This window comes from Parasteatoda tepidariorum, chromosome 10, assembly GCF_982258835.1.
Source record: "Parasteatoda tepidariorum strain Cologne lab strain chromosome 10, Ptep-v5.0, whole genome shotgun sequence".
In the NCBI taxonomy this organism is placed as follows: Eukaryota; Metazoa; Arthropoda; class Arachnida; order Araneae; family Theridiidae; genus Parasteatoda; species Parasteatoda tepidariorum.
The window spans coordinates 15,297,018-15,320,922 of NC_141764.1; the positions used below are offsets into that span (position 1 = coordinate 15,297,018).

The 23,905-nt window shown below is 32.9% G+C and overlaps 1 long non-coding RNA gene across 2 annotated transcripts; it reads right to left on the reverse strand.

Annotated features, from left to right (window-relative positions):
- Positions 1-1,865: 1,865 nt before the first annotated feature.
- On the reverse strand, positions 1,866-23,050 carry LOC139426264 (uncharacterized). 2 transcript variants are annotated; one of them, XR_011637509.2, is made up of 3 exons: positions 22,815-23,050; positions 11,013-11,120; positions 1,866-2,040 (listed from the first exon to the last, which is right to left on the reverse strand). It is a non-coding gene; the product is annotated as an uncharacterized LOC139426264 (long non-coding RNA). The 2 variants fall into 2 exon arrangements; XR_011637508.2 differs by lacking the exon at positions 1,866-2,040 and having other exon boundaries at positions 10,952-11,120; positions 22,815-23,049.
- Positions 23,051-23,905: the final 855 nt, after the last annotated feature.

Consider the following 23,905-nt stretch of genomic DNA (forward strand, 5'->3'; position numbering starts at 1 on the left):
GATCTTATACTTAAAAATTGTTAGTGAGAAACCGCAGAGAGTCACAACCTTGAACTCTAAATGAGCTCACCTAGATCACCTCTGATTCCTATAAAGACTGATTCCAAAAGTAAAAAACAAATTGAAAGAGAAAAGAATTGGAACCGAAAGAAGAAATGAGTCAGTCAGTTCTCAAATTAAACATTTACAAACTTGAAGAAAACGTTTTATACGAGAGTCGAACTTTTCAAATTTAACAATTATGAGTTGTTTTAAATGGAATTATGATTTCACTAGGTAAAACTTAAATTAAAATTTGTTTATTATAATGATGTAATGCTCTCTGAATCATTTCAGTAAGGGGCACACTGAAGGTAATATGATTTTAGATAAAGGTTTTATTTTTCATTTTTTTGTTCGAATATGCAATTCATGACCTTAGTTTAAATGAAAAATATGCTGCCCAACTAAATATTACCGCCTGCTAATGAAATGCAACCTGCATCCCTTACATTGGCCATCGAACATGATGAAGTATGTTACTGAGAAATAACGTCGAATAACGAGTTTCCCCATTAACACTTTTGATGATGACTTCACAATGATTTTTGAACAACTTTGTAAAATTTTAATGAACACGGAATTAAGAATAAAGTAAAGTAGTATATAACGCCCTGAAAATGAATTTTTCGAATGTGATGGTTTCAAAAAATACCAATTAATCATTAATTAATAGATGGATTAATAATTATATATTACTTACGCAATAGATTCATACTCAAAAAACTCATGATATACTAAACCAAGTTTCACCAGAACAACGAAGTTAACTACTGTTGCCATCACAGAACAGTAAAATATATAGATTAGTGTTGCCACCACAAAAACTAATATTAAAATGAAATCGTAACTAAAAATCTTCGTGACATATTTTAGATCTCCTTCCGGGTAGAATCAAGCCATACTGAACGTTCCATTGAGACCTCTCTTCCTCTTAGATCTCACTCTGTATTACTGACAATTTAGCGATAGATTAAAAAGAGAATATTACCTATTAATATATATGAATGTAATATTTTTTCTGTATATACAATAATAATGCAGATTAGTATTATCTATGCAAAAAATATTGCTTTAATTGTAATCAGAACCTTTTAAATTAGGAAAGAGAGCTACCGTGTTATTATCCTTTAATTAAAAATACCATAAAATTTATAAATGAAAAGCTATTTCTTAAAGGCAAGAGTTTGGATCCAATAGTGGTGTAAGTATTTAAGATACAGATGTAAAAGTATTTAATAATTTAAAATTAAAAAGTCCAGGATAAAAATATACAGAGTAAAAATATTCAAAAATACTATAAAATATTTCCAACTGGCTTAAACAAGTTAAATAAATCTGATTGGAAATTAAAAGCTCATTTTAATAAGCAATTCAACATGTCAAGTAAATATAAAAACTAATTTCTACTTTTCAAGGTAAATACTCATTTACTTGCTTATGATGTTTTACAGTTCTTTAATAGTGTAATTGTGTTATATTAGCATGCATTTATCATTTACTTTTATCACAAACTAAACATACTCTTGATGTTTCAACGGATAACCTAATCAGCACAATCATTGTTGCTTGCAATAAATAATTCATAACATTGGTAGTAATATCATTTTCAGTGTTTGTTTTATCATTTTCAAATAAGTAAATATTAAAATATTCTGCATTTGACTGCAACAATGGTCCAATGTAAACACGATGAAAATTTAAAGCATCGTTAATAAATAATTTGAAAACTGTATACAAGAGTCACATATGCGGGTGGTGATATACTATTAAATTATATTTGATAGTTTTTCATTGACAGCAACTCAACACACAGCCGCCAAACGTGCACAAACAACTTTAGAATTTTATTATGTTCAATAATATATTATATGACGATATCGTCCCTTAATAAATTGAAAATTGAATCTTGTTGCTGCAATATTAACAGGTATTTACGTCAGCATCCCCTTCTTTTCATCTTCATTAGTGAGGATAGCCAGGAGGGTATATAATATGAATCTGAAATTATTTAAAAAATTTTTTTTTATTCATAGCAGTAAAAAAAAATTTTATATGCAAAAAATATGCAGAAAGGGCAAAAGAGCACTGACCACCCTGAATAACTTTTGATCTTATGATAGGACCTTCACGTACTAAAACTGAATTTTAATGGTTTGAAAGAGTGACCTCAATTATGAAAGAGCTAATTAATCAGAGCGGGGGATATTTTAAGTTACGAAATCAGACACAAAAACGTAATTTCTCAGTATAAACGTTAATTTATTTTGACTGATTCGGCTTGATGGCCCATCAAACATAGAGGAAAGCCTAAATTGGGAAATATTGTCCCAATAGTTGGTCTGGAGTGTCTTCCAAATCTTGGAACCTTAATGTTAATTTCATTTTTTACGTATTTCGATATATCTCAAGAACATTTTGAGTGAATCGAAAATTAATTATAATAAATATGAACTGCAATTATAAAATTCGTTTGCCCAAAGATAATTTCTATCAAAAAATAACTATTAGTAAATATTTACTGTTATTTTATTTAATAGTGATCGAAAAAAATTTAATTTCAAAGGTATACAATTTTTACATTATTTTAAAGACTGTAATTTCGCATGACAAAATACTAAATTTGAGTGCTTGTATAGCTCTTGAGAAATCCAATTTTTAAAAAATAGTTTTCCAAAATTTCACAGATTTAAGGAAAATATTTAACATTCATTAATTTTGAACATAAATTTTTCTCGCGGTGTGTGAAATATCCCTGAAGATGATCCGAAGGCATACAGTCGCAATTTTGAATCTCTGCTAAGGGGATGGCACCCCAATTTTGGTAGCTCTATGACCTGCGTGTGTAGTTGAGCACTTTTTGATAAAACAGTTTAACGAGGGCCGATACCGTACACTCTTTGTCCTTTCTGAGCCGGATCAAAGTGGTCAACCACCCGCACACTGACCGCACTCAATAATGCTTGACTTCGGTAATCTACTGGGAACTAGTCCATTGAGGGACTGACTACGATTGCTGCACTAAACAATAATAGAATTGACAGAATAAATACCAATTGAATTGATAAAATAAATAATAATACAATTGATGAAATGAATGATAATACTGTTGATAAAATAAATGATATTAGAATTGATAAATAATTGATCCGATTGAACTTTAATTAGGCTGCAAAAATAATGACACCAATGTAGAAATTATAGGAAGCCAATGTACAATTATTTATGAGAAAAATGTATTGCGATATTAAAATTTATACTTATTAGACATGGGTAATGGTGTTTGCGTGGGTGGTAACTCAGAAATAAAAATCAACGAATGGTCATTATAATAAATAGAAGATGACAGGGTTAACGACAGGGACAGAGTGGAAGTCAACAAAACCTCCATACCACACAAAAGAGATCCTCTCAAGCACCATGTCACATTCAAATGTTCACATCTCCTGGCAAACAGACTATTACAGCTCAACTACATCTTTGTCGGTTTCACGAGATGCTTTATTAAAAAGAGATTAGTCCTTATCAGATGCCGGAATTGTCAAGAACCTGGTCATCACCAAAACAACTGTAGCGCCAACTCCTCTTATTGTGAAAACTGTGGTGAAGAACATCCAACCTCCAATTGTCAATCAAATCAAATACAATGTGTCAACTGCCTATACTACAATCAAGATCACCCAGAGGCTAATTTCAACACCAACCACAAAGCATCCGACGCTTTATGCCCAACATATCTACTTAGACTAAAAGAACTTAGATTCAATCTTCCCAGATCATAATTGACTCTGTAAATTCCAATTTAAATGATGGAAAAAAGTTTTTAACACTTTCCTTTCCCAGGTCAAACCATTTGTTTAATTCTATATTAATGTCTCCACTAAAAACTTCTATCTAAAAATTTGGTTCAACATCGAATTTAACAATTCGTTCCATAGGTTCGCTTGCTCTTTATTTATGTATTTAAGCATTCTTTTTCAAAATTTTCTACTGAAGAAAGAAAAAATAACTAATAATAATTTTAGATTTAATTTCCTTTTTCTCTTTCTTTTTCTTTAATTTTCTTTTTACTGTCTTTCTTTTTTTCTTTTCTTTTGACACTTCTTTCTTTTTCAAAAAAAAAAATAATAAACTTATTTGATCTTACTCCTTCATTAAAAAAGAAAAATAAATAAATGATAATTATTAGAATTTCTCTATCTTAGTAAAATATTTCTTTCCATCCTTTTTTAAACTAATAGACTTTCTTATTTTGGATTCAATTTTAGGCTTTTGATAAATTTCGTATTCGAAAAATTATATGTAAAAAAAAAAAATACTTTCATTTTTTATTTTAAAAAAAAAATAATAATAATAATTCTCTATTATAGTCTAGAATTTTTCTTTTCTTTTCTAAATTTCCCTTTTTTTTTTTTTTTTAAGTGTTTGAATGCTTTTTAGTTTCATAATTTTTATTCTTACCTTAAAAATTTCGACGTTGTTTTCAGATACATTTTCTGTTCTCTGTATAAGTCATTTATTCTTGTTGTAATTTTATGTGTTTCATGTATGTTTTATGTATGTTTTGTCTGTAGAATGTTTGTTCTACTCTCGTGTGCCCTGAATAGGGCGGGTCGAGGTATTAATAAACAATAATAAATAGAAGATGAGAAGATGATAATCACCCCAATGGTACAGTGCAAAAAAGAAAATGGCCACCCTAAATAATTTTTGACTTAATGATCGGATTTTTACCCTTTTAAATGAAATTTATTGTCTCGCATAATTAATAAAAGCAAATATTGTACAGTTTGCCCTCAAATCCATCATTGAGATAATTATAATTTATTTTTTATTTCAGCCAATTCAGCACTAAATATTTCAATTACAAATTCACTGCGATATCATAAGGGCAAGTAAGAGACAGAAATTGAATCCACAGAAATATGAGTTTATTATATTTACATATTGTTTTGATTTTTTACGGAATGATTTTGAATATAGAAAAACTTAAAATTCTGTCTTTTTTAAAAAGCAGATCGGTTGATCTTTGGAAGCGGCTTGCATTTAATAAAATAAAAGCATTAGTTTTATAAATGATTTTTGGGATAGGAACGTAAAAAATGATTGTTAAAAAGTTTTACACTGAAAACAGGAAACCAGCTTCAAGGCGAAAGAAGAAAAAAAAAAGGGTGGAACTTACCTTTGTTCTAAATGTGATTTTAGAGGCAATAGTATTAACTTTATATAATGATAAGAAAGAAATAAACTAAAATTTCCAACTGAATTATTCGAGTTTTATATTTAGACGGCAGATATGCCTTTAATGAAATGACTTCCGAATGATGCATTGCCACAACTATTAACATGATGTCACAGCTTTGCTGATTTGATAAAATGATATTATTTTTTATACTCTTGAGACTTTGTCGTTACCTTAAATGTTTCTTAGCAGTTCTATTTTTTTATAAACATTTTATTAGAAAGTAATTCATAAAGCGCTTTCAAAATGGAACAGTTATATCTGTGTTAAAAACATCGTTTATGGCATGATATCTACACTGGTGGACAAAATTAAGAGATGGAAAGCATTTTCGCACATGCAAGATACCCGCACACCGCTCCATGTGTCTGACAATGGTTCCGTGAATGCCCAGAGGTCCAAGAACCCTATGTGCCAACAGCGCCCCTTTTCAGGGGCGCTGTTGGCGCTGAGCTCATTTTTATGGATGACAATGCGCTACCATATAGGGCTCTCATGGTTGATAAGTATCTAGAAAACAAGGATTGGCCAGCCAAATTCCTTGACCTGAATCCTATTGAACATGCTTGGGATTCTCTTGGGAGAGCTATTGCAATGCGCCAACCTCCCACAGAACCATTCTGGAGTTAAAAATTGCTCTGGTGGAAGAATGGGAGGGTCTTCCTCAAGTCCTCCTTAACTCCCTTATTAACAGCATGCATACTCGTTGTGCATGCTGTCTGTCTGTCAGGGGAGACCATACATCATACTAGAGGCAACACACACTGTACAAGCCTCACTTTTATTGTCATCTTTTATCCTTAAATTCAGACTACATTAGATTTATTGGCGATAGGACTTGCCAGTGAATGGCACTTTCATTTTTGTTTAGCACACTTTATTATCATGGAATAAGCTATATCCATACCAAATTTCATTTATTTATATTCAGTATTTTTTGAGATATTTGTGAAAATGTCTTCCAGCTCTTACTTTTGTTCACCAGTGTATATATTCAAAAGAGAATAGCATAAAAAAACTGATTAAATTTCTTTGCTAAAATTAAATTTATTGTAAGAAATAATTTGATACTTTGGAAATATATATATATATATATATATATATATATATATATATATATATATATATATATATATATATATATATATATATATATATATATATATATATATATATATATATATATATATATATATATATATATATATATATATATATATATATATATATATATATATATATATATATATATATATATATATATATATATATATATATATATATATATATATATATATATATATATATATATATATATATATATATATATATATATATATATATATATATATATATATATATATATATATATATATATATATTTCTTGCTAGTCGAAAAGAGATAAAAAGAAATTTTTCGATGTTTCAAAGTTTTGCCCGCTTAATTTCTCATATATTGTTTCATATCTTAACATGAAATCATTTACTGAGCTTTATATTAGTTTTCACAACTTATGTATAAATATTTAAATAGTAATTGTTTTAAATATTTATAATAAAAACTAAAAGAAAGACAATTCAAATTCAAATTTTTCAATTTTGCACATTTTAAGAAGCACAAATTTCTGAAATAAAGCAACAATATTATGAAAAAGCTATAGTCGCAACTATTTCGCATAATTTAAATTATTGAAATATCACATTATTTAAATTGTGTTTAAATTTAGCCCGTTATCATGCCAATGACGTTCAGTACGTTTTTAAAATTGTAAAAATTATTGTGCATTTTTAAATTAATTTTGCGAATTATGTTCCACTGGAATAATTTCGAAGGTGGCAAAATATTGTTTATATCTTTTTTAGTACCTCAATTAGAATGACTAAATACCTACTTACAATGTACAAAAATTCTTACTATATAAAATATTCATGCGTATGGATAAATATTGTTAAAAACGATAATTTTTTTTTTTTTACATTGTCAATAAAAAAACTGAAAGCTAAAGTATTCATAGAGTGAGCAATCATAAGCTGGAAAGTTTAAGCCCTTGTTTACGATATTTTTCTGATCGTAAGTCACGGATCCCAGTAGGTCTCCGAAGTTAAGCATCTCTGTTTGTTATCGGTACTCATTAAACTGCTCTTGTATTCGATTCTTGTTAAACTGTTCTTGTATTCGGCCTGAAGTCATCGGCCTACTGAAGCGGGGGATGGCATCACCTCCGTTGAGAATCAATATTGAGAATACAGATGGCTTCAGACTTACTGGCGGGAGAGTTCTTACTATAGACAAACTATACTTAAACGTATATTTTTATAAATTTTTGAAGGACTTTTTCCGTGTGGACAACGAAAGGCCGAAACAAACTATGCCCTGAGTTTTGCAGAAATGAAAGGTCAAAACTATATAATTTATCTGAACAAACTACTCTATATTTTTGTTTTAATTCCGCTCATTAATTATTGCCGATTTCATTATAATTTTAGCTTTTAAGAGCTATTCAATAAGAGCTATATTTCAGTCATAGTTAGGCTATGTTTTAGTACTTGAGTAGAGTCATTAAATCGAACTGTTTTCTTAAAGTTTTTTTTTGTTGCTTTAAAAAGCATTGCTTACCGTTTTTGATCTATGTATTCTTTTTACATAAAGAAATTTATAGGAGGTTAAGGTCATTTTGCTTTCGCGAAAGAACCTTTAGAAATGAAACTCATTGGTTCACATAAATAATAATAATAAATAAGTGCACAGTTTGACTTATGTTGTACTAAACATTTTGTAACAGATTTCCCACGATGCATACATACTATGCCATAGGAATATGTAAGAGAGAAAAATTGAATCCACTCTAACTTAAGAAAACTTAATTTACTCTACTTACGTATAATTTTGATTTTTGACTGATTTTTCTTGAAATGGTTGAAATTCTACTTATTAAAAAGGCATCGAGTTATAACTATTTAAGATTTCAAAATTCAAATATTTTACAATGAAACTTGATCGAGGTGGATTAGGGGTCATATACCAATCACAAGTCTTGTGTAATTAACATTAGTTGTTTCAAAAATGTGAATTCATATGATCCTAGTGCTTATCGAAAATGATTGTAATCATACTATATTAATGATAAACATTTTATCATGACAACTTGAGAAGCTATTCAAAAATTGAATCCTTTACTCCAACTGAAATATTTTTAGCTGCATTTAAAATTAAAAATACTAAAATTTTTAAGTAAAAATATTAAGCAAAATACATATAAGAAAAAAAATAATTTTATTTATATTTTCTAAACTAAAAAAATATTTTTAATGGCAATTTTCACTATCGTTAAATTTGTAACGTGAAAAATATATTTTTTATGCAATATGCTGTACCGCTAAATTCAGATTTATTTCCCTAAACTGTTGTGCATATCTGAAAATTTTTTTTGTTTTGCACAGAGAAAAAAGAAAACTCCTGAAACATTACAGTAACGCATGGCAATTATATTTCTGGTAAAAAAAAAACTCTCGCATTCTGGTTAATAAAGCCAAAATTAACCGTATTTAAACCATGTCAAGATAAAATTACCATAATTGACTGATATAATCATGATGTATCACATATGATAAAAACCTTTCATTACGACTAATTTTACCAATATCCCTACTTCATTAAAAATTGACGATATTTTTAGTGTTCCCTTAGAGCCAGAAACAATGTAAATTTTGTCATATACTGGAATTTTTGACCTTTTTTTCCTCAGTGTATGCATCAAAGTGTATTTGTAGTTTTAAGAATTTTTGCTTATAAGAAGATAATAATTTCATTACGGGGCCGTAACTTTTTTCTCCCGACTTAACCATTGTAACAATGATTCTATATTGTAGCTAACTACCAAAATTTGATGGACAAAAATCCAAATCTAACAAAAACCAACGTAATCATAGAGAGTGCATTTTTCTTTTTTGATTCAATATATTAATAGTTAGCCCTTAATAATAAACCTTTGAGGTCTCCTTTATGAACCAATACGATTCGAAAGAATCGTATTGGTTCATAAGGGAGACCTCAAAGGTTCATCGTATGGCGCTGGACCGATGTCCGAGAGTTCGTGGGTTCGAACTCCGGCCGTAGACTCCCCGTGTAGTAAAGTGACTGATGCACGTTAAATCTGTCGAGTCGCAAAAGTCCTCCATGTTCCCATAACAAATCAGAACCTCTGGGGGTACTGGATTGGAGATCGATTGTTCTCTGATTCAGGTCAAAATTACGATCCATGGATGAATGAATAGATGTATGAATGGGTCCGCCCTAAAAACGGATGAGACGTATGGTGTGGCAGAAGTCGAATTCTTGGCCATAGGTAGCGCCACTGAAAAACAAGAAACGCACACTTTGCCTTAAATTTGCTCGGTTTCATGAAGCATTCTTGTCCGTGTGGCAAGTGGCCTTAGAAACAACAACAACAGAAATAATTAGTGTTTATAATAAGTAATACTTTTTTGGAGTTGAAATTTGTAGCAATAGTTTTTTTCACACATATAAACGGAATCGAAGTATTAAAAAAGTTCTTCACAAACTAAGCAAATCCTCTCTAATTATAAAAATTTTAGAACGTTATAATTTTACTAAATATCTCAGATGAAGAAAGTTTGACATATTTTTAAAGATAAAAATAAAGTCTTACACAATATTACACGAAAAAGAATCAAATAAAATCTTATACACTTTGCCAAATCATTTTGTGGGTAAAGGCTGGAGTGGCTTTCTTGTTACATCTTACAAAACTAGCTTGACTAACGAGTTTTTCATACAGCAAAAATTTCTAGTGCCTGTCCTAAGCTATTTTTTTTTAATTATTATGAATTAGGGTTGTTTAGATTAAAACAAATTATGGTATTGGTGAAATGAAATTATAATTTTACATATTTTCCAAAAAAAAGCGCTTATGTATCAAACTGTTTCTTAGTGTTGGTTCCAGATAGATACTTTACATGTTTCCGAAATTACTATTAGATGGCTGCGCTACACATAAAAGCATTTATTGAAATTACTCTTTTTGTGTTATTTAAACTCAATCACAGTTTTTTTCCAAAAATATTCTCTAGGATGATTTGAAAAATGCGGCTTATATTTATATTGTCTCATGACCACAGATTACATCGATGCAAAAAATAAACAATCTCGATTATTTATTTCAAATAATCTTCATTGCATCCTGTTTTTCATGAATTAAATTTCGGAGGACGGAAACCACCATCACTGTAATCAGGAAAGGTCTAATAAAATAAATAGTTTAAAACATTGGTTGTATTATCATTTTCATGGCTCATTTTATCCTTTTAAAATTAGTAAATATTTATATAAATAATGTATACATGCATACATTTATATAAATAATGCATACATGCATACATTTATATAAATAATGCATACATGCACACATTTATATGAATAATGCATACATGCATACATTTATATAAATAATGCATTTATATAAATGCTGCATTTGACTGCAGCAATGGTTTAATGTTTTTCCGATGAAAATTTAAAATATCGCAAAATAATAATTCTAAACAAAAATTTGAAATTGGTATATAAGATTCCCATATACGGATGGTGATATACTATGAAGGTATATTTGATAGTTTTTCATTGTCAGCAACTCAACACACAAACGCCAAACGTACACAAACAAATTTAGAATTTTATTCTGTCTAAAAATATATTATATTACAATATCATTACTTAATAAATATAAAGTGGAAACTTCTTGCTGCAGTATTAACAGGGATGTGCCTTTTTTCATCTTCATTAGTGAGTTGGAGAACCAGGAGGGATATGAATAATACGAATCTGAAATTAATTTAAAAAAAGTATTTTTATTTATGACAGTGAAAACATATTTAATGGACAAAAATACGTTGAGTTTGCAAAACAAAATTAGCCACCCTGAATATCTTTTGATCTTATGACCGGATCTTCACGTATTAAGACTGAATTTTAATGGTTTTTGAGAGCGACCTCAAATATACTAACTAATCTGAATGGACGTTATTTTAAGTTGAGAAATTAGACACAAAAACGTTTTATCTCTGAATAAGAGTACAATTGTTTTGACTTATTCAGATTGATGACCTACAGTATATAGAGCAGGGGTCCCCCCTATGCCCGCGGGTACCATGGCGCCCGTCTATCGGTCTAGGTCAGGGATGGCGGACCAATGGCACGCGTGCCATAAGAAACAAGCTAACAATAAATAACTAGCAAAAAAAATCAACAGTCCTGCTTAAACTAACATTTTACAACCTAATATAAGTTATTGGTCCTCTAATCTGCAACAACAGAAGTCAAACTGATGTTACTTTAAGTAGAAGAAGTTGAATTACGCGTATAACTGAGACATTGCGAAATTTATTCTTTTTCATAGTAAATAAAGAGTTTTGAGTTGATAGTATTTAGTGTTATTATTTTCCCAATAATCACGAAGTCAAAATTGTTTGACGGCACGTCTATGACCAAATTAAACAATTTTTTAGAAAAAATGGCACGTTGGTGCATAATGGTTCGCCACCCCTGGTCTAGGTGCTCCCGCTGCTTGTGCCCAACGATTAAATATTTTAGTTTTCCATTTTTCCATAAAATGCTATGCAATATTTTTTTTTTTTTTTTTTGCTTTTTCAATATTGATTATAAACTCAACGAAAGTAGAAATCGCCAGGAAAACGACCTAGATCCCCTCAGATATATTGATAGCTTTAAACATTTCATTGAAGAAATAAAAAATTATCTTGCTGCCAAAAATGAGGCATTTTTAGAACTAAGAGATCCTCTTTGGCTGGTAGATTTGTCATCCGTAACAGACATAATGTAAAAAGCCAAATAATTTAAAATTTGCCCTGCAGGAAAGGACAAACATATAGCAAGAATGATAGGGGCTATAGACTCGTTCAGAGCTAAGGTAGTTTTGTGGATATCACATTTGAAAATTAAGTCTCTTGTGCATTTTCCAAACAAGAAAAAAATGATAGGCGACAGTTGAAGACATTCGATCAATGTTCTGGTATTTGCTTTCAGGTACAAAAAGGTTGGGAACCCTTGATATAGAGGATAGCCTCAATCTGGAAAATATTGCCCCAAAGTATGGTCAGGAGATCAGTTCAAAGTTAGGTTCTCTTAATGTTCATTTTAATTTTTACGTATTTCGCCATATGTCAAGAAATATTTAAGCGAATTAGATTTTTTTTGCCTCTAATTATTAAATTTGTTTGCCCAAAGATAATTCCATGTAAAATGTAACTATTAGCAGATATTTAATATTTCTTATTACTTTTATTAGAAATGGTCAAAAACATTTTGAGTTCAAAGGTATACAATTTTTTACACAATTTTAACGACGGTAAATACAAAATTTGAACGAAATTGTTTGGATAGTTGTGGGGAAATCAAAATTTCAAAAAGGAGTTTTGAAGGTGTTCGCATTTTAAAAAAATTATTTCACATTCAGCAATTTCAAGCATAAATTTTTCTTGCGTTGATAATTGGAAGAAGTAGATATTTTCAAAATGTTTACCGTAACTTTTTATTATTTTATTTCGTTTTCATTTATGAGAATTTGAACTATTTTTTCTATTTGCCTATTTATCTAAAGATATTACCATTTAGATTCGAACTCTACTTGCAAAGTTAAATATATAAATTGTATTAATTAATTAATCCTTTGTCTGATTGAAAATAAAATTTTAAGCAAATTGTTTTTTTTTTCCTTATTGAAAGAAGATAAGGGGTAAGAGCAAAACTTTTGAAAAATTAAAAAATAAGAGCCCACCTAGTGTATGCTCATTTTACTTCATTTTTGATACGATCGCAGAAATATATTCTAAAAGCGGTAATGTTAGAAAACCTTAAATATGAAATACTCTTAGGCGACAAAGAGCTTTAAATTTTTTTTGTTGAAATTATCAGGGGATTTGCTTGAAATTTTCAAGATACATTTATCTTGTTAAAAACAACTTTTATACAAAATTTCGAAAAAATGTTTCAAAATTTAAAAAATTAAAAAATTTAAAATTTTCAATTTTTTATGTTTTTTTTATATTACTCCTCGCGTCTGAAATTTTGTCAAAATGTCAAAATTCTTTTAAAATATTACATATTAGATAATATTGAAAAAATTGTTTAAGTGCTTTTTTTATTTTTTATTATAGAAACAAATAACACTAAAAAAGAAGTAAAAAACCTACATTTTTAGGAAAAAATCATGATACCTCTATAAAATATCATGTATAAAAAAAATACTATTCACTTAATTCAAAAAACTTTTCCAACAAAATGTTAATAATATTCATAAATATATAGCATTAAATTCTCAGGTCAATAGAATGAAAATTCATTACGCTGGATTAGTTTGAAAATTGTAAATTTCTCAAAAAAGACATTTTGAGAAAAATGACTTTTAGTACTTTTTCATTGCAAATTTTACTTCTGAACAAATATTTCTTGTTTTTAATATAAATACCTATAAATATTGTCTAATGAACTAGTTTAATAATTAATTAATTTCTAGTTTAATTTTTTAAAAAAAATTAACAAAATATTCAACTAATTTTAAATTTATTTTAAACTAAACTAATTTTAACAGTTACCTGCATACAAAAAAAGGTAAAAAAAGGGGCGCGGTAAAAACTGAAATGGGCATAACTTTGCTCTTATTCCAGAATTTTTTTTTTTAAATGTTCAGTTAAATGCCTAAATTTTAAAAATATAAAATGTAAAACATCGATTTTTTGACAAATTTTTGCTTCTTTGAAAGTCCCTTGTCACCTTATACTTTAACAAGCTTTAAGCAAATGAAATCAATGTCCAACAATGATATAAGTTGCATTTTAAAAGGAAGTAGGCAACAAAATCAAATATCAGTCGCTGATTGCATTTCTTGAAAACGTTATAAGTTCCATGAAACAAAATTTTCATTACAAGATTTTTAGTTACAGTTTTTTGGTTAATGATTCTTAATGTGTTATATAAAATATTAATAAATTTAAAAAAAATTACATCAACAAAATGTTATTAATAAGTGTACGACGACAAAAGTTGGAGTTATAAAAAACTACAAATAAATTAATAGTATACTAGGAGGCTCCGCCCCCTGCTCGCTAACACTCTCCAACTCCAGAGAATTGCTACGCAATCCTATGTGGTTCACGCCGTGAACCATGGCTCGCTGATCTCGCTCGCCAATGAACACAATGTTCTAGCACAAAGACATAATATATTATCATCAAAGACATAGTATTTTATCATCAAAGACATAGTATTTTATCATCAAAGACATAGTATTTTATCATCAAAGACATAGTATTGTACTTATGTAGAAGAATTCTACCAATGTTCTTATTAGCTTTTAAAAAAGTATATTAGCTATTTAGATTGTACATGGTGAAAAAATCAAAACATTAGCTAAATAAGAAACATATTAGCAAAATAAATTATCAAATATTGCTTCACTAATATTCTGAATTTTAAAGCGTGAAAATTCAATGCATAAATAAACGCGAAATATAAAAAAATTCAATGCATTCAATACAAACACTTAAACGTTTTTTAGACGTTTAGGTAGCTCCCAGTAGAAAAATATCAATTCAACAGCGGCCTTTTAAAGCATTCTCACTTCAATTAATTAATTAATTCCTATTTGGGTATAATATAGCCTAGGTTGTGTTGTTCCTACTAAATTTAACCCATGAACGGCATTTTCTGCGAGCCTAACTTCAAGCCACAAATAAACAAACGAAGTGTTCGATCGTTTAATCAACTAAAAAAACTTAATCAACTAAAAAAACTTAATCAACTAAAAAAACTTAATCAACTAAAAAAACTTAATCAACTAAAAAACCTTAATCAACTAGAAAAACTTAATCAACTAAAAAAACTTAATCAACTAAAAAAACTTAATCAACTAGAAAAACTTATTCAACTAGAAAAACTTAATCAACTAAAAAAACTTAATCAACTAGAAAAACTTAATCAACTAGAAAAACTTAATCAACTAAAAAAAACTTAATCAAGGAAAAAAACTTAATCAACAAGAAAAACTTAATCAAACTTTGAAAAATAAAAACATGTGAGTAGAAAAGCTTATAAAACAGTTTTTAGAAATTCAAAATTCGTCCAAAATAAACAAAATCTGCAGTAAATGTCATACGTGGACACTTGGAAATTTTTTTTCTCATTTTTCGCACAGCAAGAGTCATTTGTTTTTTTCTTCCAATGCAAGAGGAGACTCAAAGTGATTTCGAGATTTTTATTAAAAGAACAGGATTTTTTATCGTTAAGCGTAAAAGTAGATGGCTGTACAAAATTATAACTTTATACTACAATCAATTTTCCCTTTACATGAAAAAACACAGTCAAGATTACAAGACATAGAGAATTACAAGACAAGATTACACGAATTTTTTTCCTTAGTTAAAAACTTAATCAACTAAAAAAACTTAATCAACTAAAAAAACTTAATCAACTAGAAAAACTTAATCAACTAAGAAAACTTAATCAACTAGAAAAACTTATTTAACTAGAAAAACTTAATTAACTAAAAAAACTTAATCAACTAAAATACTTAATCAACTAGAAAAACTTAATCAACTAGAAAAACTTAATCAACTAGAAAAACTTAATCAACTAAAAAAACTTAATCAACTACAAAAACTTAATCAACTTGAAAAACTTAATCAACTAGAAAAACTTAACCAACTAAAAAAACTTAATCAACTAAAAAACTTAATCAACTAGAAAAACTTAATCAACTAGAAAAACTTAATCAACTGAAATAACTTAAATAGCTTCTCGCCAGATTTTACTGCATTATAAAGAAAAGTTATTGAAACTACAACTAAATAAACAACAACAACTAAAACAAATAACAACAACTACTAATAACAATAACTAAATAAACAACAACTGAATTCCATTCGTTTAACATTGCGTCATATGTTGTTCCTACTAAATCGAAGTAGTTGTGTTTTTTTCATATTATACCCAATTGAGTTTAAATTAAATATTGTCATGTTTTTAGTGCATGAATCTGAATTGAACAACCAGATAATGCTCACTCTGGTTATTGTTATCTGGTTGCTCACTACGTGCTCTTGCGCGCCGAATGCAATCAATTAAAAATGAAAACTGTTGCCAGCGCGAAAAAAGAAATTTCATCGGTTTTATTGATACATACATACGTACGTATTAGCGTTTTATATAATACCAGCGGGTGACCGAGCTCCGCTCGGAGAAAACAGGTATCGAAGCTAACTCGAAGATTTAAATTTTCAATTGTGATTTATCAAAACAATACATGCCATAAGAAAATTTGTGAGACCATTGGTGAAAAGATAACCGGTTAAAGTGCACCATTGTAAACTATCTAAACAAAGTTTGGAAAGGGAACTATTCTATACAAAGGTAAAGTTTGAAAAGTCATAGGAAATAAAATGTAATTGATAACAAAAAATTATACAATTAAAGAAATGGTACAAAGTGAGCAGTGTAAAGATTGAAGTGTGTTGAAGTTCAATATTTTTGACAAATTTATTTAGAAAAACCAAACATATATACATACATAAGAAACATATTATAAACCTATCACAACATAAACATAATAAACATTAATCATCAATTGCGAAGTCTTCCATGTTGTCCAGGTAGTTTCTTGTCGGAGAGGCAGGTGCGGCTGGTGAGTTTCTCTTGTTCAGGACTTCCTTCCATACTACGTTTCGTGTGTGGGTTGGATTCTCAGGAGGCAGCAGGACCTTCAACGCACTTTGACGCTTGACTCTTGAAAACGCGACGTAGAGAATTCCGTTCACGAAGACCGTCGTGAGGAGAAGCACGCCGACGAATTCAAATGTTTGGCCTTGTGACTTGTGTATCGTAATGGCGAATGCTGGAGTAACTGGGAGTAACTTGCATAGTTGCGCCAAGCTGTGATTTGCTGGAGTCGAGCGTGATCCTTGGAAGGTGTACTTGTCGGCCTGCGTGTTCACCGGTGATGATCTTAGCCTTGATGATGTTGTTGCAAAGTTCGGTGACAATCAATCGTGTTCCGTTGCACATTCCTTCAGAGACGTCCAAGTTTCGGAGAAGCATGATGATAGCGTTCTTCTTGAGCTTCAGATTGTGTGGAGGCAAGTCGGCGATGTTGATCGAGTTCAGGAATTCAGGCGCGAATTGAATTCTCCCTTCATGTTGATACTTTACCGAGTCGAAACTTGTGTATGTCTTCTCTTCGCCTGGAAGCATAGCGATAATCTGCTCGTTGATCTTGTCCTTATCGTCGTTCAATGGTGCAAGAATAGCGCGATTCTTCATTGCTTCGTAGTTCCCACTTTTGAGGCATGGTCCGAAGATTTCATCGATGAGGTTACCACCAGAGCGAATTTCTTCTGGGACTTCTATTTCGCCGAGTTCATTCACTTCGAGTTCCCCGTCGCCGACCTTTAGCAGGTATTTCGCGAATTCTTCTTCTTCGGGATCAACGCGCATGTTCTTTTCGAGCGAATAAGTCTTGAAGTGTTGCCACAGATGGCTTCTCTTGATCAAAAGGTCGAATATTTCGCTTTTGTTGGCACGTTGTTGAACTGGACAGCACTGTCGGAAGTCGCCACCAAGCACCATGACTTTGCCTCCAAACGGAATGTTGTTGCAAATCGCGCGTAGGAATTCGTCGATGTTGTGCAAGCCGTATTTTGACATCATTGGAGCTTCGTCCATCAGACACATGTGGGCTCCTTTGAGTGCGTTCGCCTTCGGTGATCCTGGTTTGATGGATGATCTTGAGTCGGATGTAAGCGGGACTTTCAAGCCAAAGGTTCGGTGCGTTGTTTGACCACTCGGTAAAAGAATCGCTGCTATCCCGGTGTAAGCCATGCATTTCACTTTCTTAAGCCTTCCGGTAACGATGCGATACAGCGTGCTGTAGACGAATGTCTTCCCGGTTCCTCCTGGTTCATCTATGAAGAAGCATTTCGCAGCAGGAGTCGGGTCTTCAAGTGCTTGGATTATGGTGTCGACGATTTCACGCTGCTTTTCGTTGAGTTGCTGGTACATGCGGTCTCCGATTGCTGTTGATTCGTCGACGTCGATCATATCGTGTTCCAAATCTTGCTCATAGTTGTCGATGTCTTCCATGCCATGTGTCTGCACCCAGTATCGGAAGTTGCGGCCTTCGGTAGCTTCGGTGTTCAGCTTATGCGCGATGATTCGGTAGGCACGCTTTATCGCTTCTTCTATGGAGCCACCAATGCGTCTTGCTTCTCGAATGAAATCTTCCGCGAGGTCCTCTTTAAACAGTTCCCATAATCTCTTCGGGTTTTCTGGCGCACCAAGTATCAGGATTTGAGCGAAGAGTATGCGCATAACACTTGGCATTTTCGATGAAGCAGATTCGCGGAGTCCTTCTACGTACTGTTGTTCGTCGTATGTGAGGCCTCTGGTTAGACAGGCTTGCTTGTAGGTTGCGTGCTGGACACCGTCGACAATGTAGAGGTCTCTGAAGTTCGTTGGCTCTTTGACGTGGAACAAAAGCGTGCGCAGGAAGAAAAGTTCTGGCTGGGAAACGAAGTTGACTGGATGTACGCGACCAATTCTGCTGCAAGCATTCACGTTCTTCTGCCAAGTGCTGGTCTGGCCAATCCATCGGTAGTGTTCCGGCATTTCATGGTAATAGTGGTAGGTGACTGCCTTTCCGTTCACTTTGTCTTCTTTCAGCGCGGTGTTATGGCGGAAGTAAGCCCTTAAGGTCGATCCCTTCTGTCCAATATCGGCAAGGTCAACTGGCGTTTGGTCCAAGTTAACGCCATCTTGTCCGGGTAGGTGAATGTCAAGTCGAACGACGGTGTGGCTTTTCGCTTGGATCTCGAAATCCTTGAATAGGCGCCAACATGCTTCAACTGGTGAGATATAGCGAGCTTCCACGTACTCCTCCGGCTCGTTGTAGATGATCGTCTGCTGGTTTTCGACGGCCTTTATCGTAGCACAATCATGACCCTTGTAGATGTACTTGTAGAGGTATTTCACCGGTCCGATGCTGCCGACGAATTCGACATTGATGTGGCATTGATACTTCTTGAGCAGGTAGGCGTTGTACGGGACGACGTGGCGGTTGTCTGTGGTGATGCGCTGGCCGTTGCAGTCTTTCCTGTAGATGGCTTGCTCATGCGAGAATTCTGGGTTCATTGGATCCAACAACGGATTGTAGCGTCGGCGATACCTTGGCTTTTCATCGTCCACCAGCGATGTCATGTCTTGATGTTCCATTGGAAATCCCCATCTGCACTGGTCTCTTCCATGTTTGCTGACCATGCACGGAGCGCTTGGGTTCATATCACCACACGGGTTATGGATCATCCATTTCGAGATCAGTTCCTTGAGTTCCGGATCATCTTCTGGAATTTCCGCCGAGATAAAATCGTCAAGTTGGTCAGGAAAAGGCGTCGATGAGAGAGGTATTGTCGAACTCCGCAGGAAGACGCGTCATCTTGGTGGTTGTAAGCGTTGCGAGGTTTCACGATGCATCCTTTCAGCTTTTCATTCGTAACAACGGTATTCAAAACGTGTCGCAGTATTTTTCTCAAAACAGCATCGATGGGCAGCGGGTTGTCGACTGGATCGCAGTAGCACGTCGAATCCTTGTTGAACGCCGTATAGATAGTTGGAAGCCTTGTTCTGGTCGCTGATATCGTTGAGAAGAGCCATTCCTTCGTAAGCGCCATCCGCTGTTGTAACGTAGAAGCGTGCGACAAATTCAGGGTGAAGTACGGCAACTTTGACGGTCGGGTAAGCTTGTTCGGCGTTATGGAGAAGCATTCTGACAATGACGGTATCTTCTAGTTGTCCATTTGCGGGTAGAATTGAGTTGATCGCTTGTTGTTCCAAAATTCCGGCTCCTTGAAGAATTTCATGTAGAGGTGCGTTCTGCATGTTGAAAATGTAGCTTGAAATCTGATGAATGTTGAAATGTCGGACTTTGTTGACGGTGATTTTAACACAAAAGTTAAACTTTTCTCCACTTTGATAAATGTAAACTAATGCGAACCTTACAATTAAATTATTAATTCCTTCGTATATTATTGGTTTAAGTTGTCGAAAATTAATATTTCAATTGTAAGGTTCGCATTAGCATACATTTATAAAAGTGTAGAAAAGTATCTATAGCCATTATGGCGAACTAATAAAGTTTGAAAATATCCTATCTGTAACTCCGAACTGCTCGACCGTAGCGCTTCAAAACCGGCGCCAATCGATTCCTCGTGGCCCAAAACCCCAGACCCCCAAGTTTACCGGAGTTTATTAATTCTGGGGCAATTTTCGACTTGGCAACCATTCCTCGTATTATAGTATAAGACAGCGGGTGACCGAGCTCCGCTCGGAGAAAACAGGTATCGAAGCTAACTCGAAGATTTAAATTTTCAATTGTGATTTATCAAAACAATACATGCCATAAGAAAATTTGTGAAATCATTGGTGAAAAGATAACCGGTTAAAGTGCACACCATTGTAAACTATCTAAACAAAGTTTGGAAAGGGAACTATTCTATACAAAGGTAAAGTTTGAAAAATCATAGGAAATAAAATGTAATTGATAACAAAAAATTATACAATTAAAGAAATGGTACAAAGTGAGCAGTGTAAAGATTGAAGTGTGTTGAAGTTCAATATTTTTGACAAATTTATTGAGAAAAACCAAACATATATACATACATAAGAAACATATTATAAACCTATAACAGCATAAACATAATAAACATTAATCATCGATTGCGAAGTCTTCCATGTTGTCCAGGTAGTTTCTTGTCAGAGAGGCAGGTGCGGCTGGTGGGTTTCTCTTGTTCAGGACTTCCTTCCATACGACGTTTCGGGTGTGGGTTGGATTCTCAGGAGGCAGCAGGACTTTCAACGCACTTTGACGCTTGACTCTTGAAAACGCGACGTAGAGCATTCCATGCACGAAGACCGTCGTGAGGAGAAGCATGCCGACGAATTCGAATGTTTGGCCTTGTGACTTGTGTATCGTAATGGCGAATGCTGGAGTAACTGGGAATTGGTGCCGTTGCATAGTTGCGCCAAGCTGTGATTTGCTGGAGTCGAGCGTGATCCTTGGAAGGTGTACTTGTCGGCCTGCGTGTTCACCGGTGATGATCTTAGCCTTGATGATGTAGTTGCAAAGTTCGGTGACAATCAATCGTGTTCCGTTGCACATTCCTTCAGAGACGTCTAAGTTTCGCTGCGCTGCTTGACTGCTCTTGTCGGGCGCAACGGCGTTATCATCGGGTCTTGGATATTCAAAGCGTGCATATTGGTCGAAGATGTGAAAGATGCGGCTTCAGATGGTCCTGACATGTTCAATTGGTCACTGTTCACAACGAATTCGTAAATTTGCTTCCGTTCATCCGCTTCTTAAAAATTCTTGTCCAGGAAAAGGCGTCGATGAGAGAGGTATTGTCGAGCATAAAAGACGATGCAAACTCCGCAGGAAGACGCATCATCTTGGTGGTTGTAAGCGTTGCGAGGTTTCACGATGCATCCTTTCAGCTTTTCATTCGTAACAACGGTATTCAAAACGTGTCGCAGTATTTTTCTCAAAACAGTATCGATGGGCAGCGGGTTGTCGACTGGATCGCAGACTAATAGTTGACGTTCTCCATAGCTTGCTTCGTAAATTCCTAGCATCCAGTGCTCGCCTCTATCAATTTGAGCTCTCTTGTGAATGGGAATGAGTAGCACGTCGAATCCTTGTTGAACGCCGTATAGATAGTTGGAAGCCTTGTTCTGGTCGCTGATATCGTTGAGAAGAGCCATTCCTTCATAAGCGCCATCCGCTGTTGTAACGTAGAAGCGTGCGACAAATTCAGGGTGAAGTACGGCAACTTTGACGGTCGGGTAAGCTTGTTCGGCGTAATGGAGAAGCATTCTGACAATGACGGTATCTTCTAGTTGTCCATTTGCGGGTAGAATTGAGTTGATCGCTTGTTGTTCCAAAATTCCGGCTCCTTGAAGAATTTCATGTAGAGGTGCGTTCTGCATGTTGAAAATGTAGCTTGAAATCTGATGAATGTTGAAATGTCGGACTTTGTTGACGGTGATTTTAACACAAAAGTTAAACTTTTCTCCACTTTGATAAATGTAAACTAATGCGAACCTTACAATTAAATTATTATTTCCTTCGTATATTATTGGTTTAAGTTGTCGAAAATTAATATTTCAATTGTAAGGTTCGCATTAGCATACATTTATAAGAGTGGAGAAAAGTATCTATAGCCATTATGGCGAACTAATAAAGTTTGAAAATATCCTATCTGTAACTCCGAACTGCTCGACCGTAGCACTTCAAAACCGGCGCCAATCGATTCCTCGTGGCCAAAAACCCCAGACCCCCAAGTTTACCGGAGTTTATTAATTCTGGGGCGATTTTCGACTTGGCAACCATTCCTCGTATTATAGTATAAGATATAGATGGTAAATGTTAATTGTAAATGATTCGTGGTAAATGGTACTTACGGATCCAATATCTGGGGCTGTTGGGATTCTATCTTGATGAATTTGTTTATCTATTGGATTAAAATGTAAAGAGTCAGTGGCTATCACAAAGCATAAAATTGCAAGAGTCAAGGACAATATGTATTGAAACACTGTCTTCATTTTTTCTTTCTAAATACCACGGCAATGATCTGCAAAAATGTAAACTAATGTAGCTCTTAGTAACAACGAACAGTGAAAAAGTGATTAACCCATAAAATGCCTAAAGAATGAATAACAAGTAAGTTGATAAAGTAGAATGATAAAATAAATAATAAATAACAATTTGATGGTTAAAATAAATATTGTTATGATTGCTGAAATAAATTATAATAGTATTGCTAAATACTGTTTGCTTGTTGTTTATTTACGTAGCACTAGAGCTGCACTATGGTCTATTTGCGACTGTGTGGGAAACATCCCTGAGAATGAGCCGAATGCATGTTGTCTCAATTTTGATCCTCTGCTAAGGGGATGTTTCCCCGCGTCGGCAGTCCGAAGAGCTGCACGCGAAGTCGAATACTCTGCGGTAGAACAGTTTAACGAGGACCGATACCGCACACCCTTTTTCCCTTCGTAGCACCAACAAGTAAAACAACATCAAGTTCTAAAAACTCTTACTGATAATACACGTTGGTTACCGATAATACGCATTGATGACAATATTATGAATATTATTGACAGCGAAAATTATTGAATGTTGCTTAACATTAATTGGGCTACAAAAATAATGACACCAATGTAGAAATTATTGGAAGCCAATGCAGATATATTTATGGGAAAAATGTATTGCGATATTAAAATTTATACTTATTAGTCAGAGTAATGATGTTTGTGTGAGTGGTAACTCTATGGTAACCGGTGAGTGGTAACTCAACGTATGGTTATTATAACCGATAAGTGGAAGATGAGAAGATGGATACCAACAGCGGATTATTACCCCAAAGGCACAGTGCGGAAAAAAAACTAATAACCCTAAATAACTTTTGATCTAAAGATCGGATTTTTACCCTTTCAAATGAAATTTATTATCTTACAAAGTTAATAAAAGCAAATGATTGTATGGCATGCCC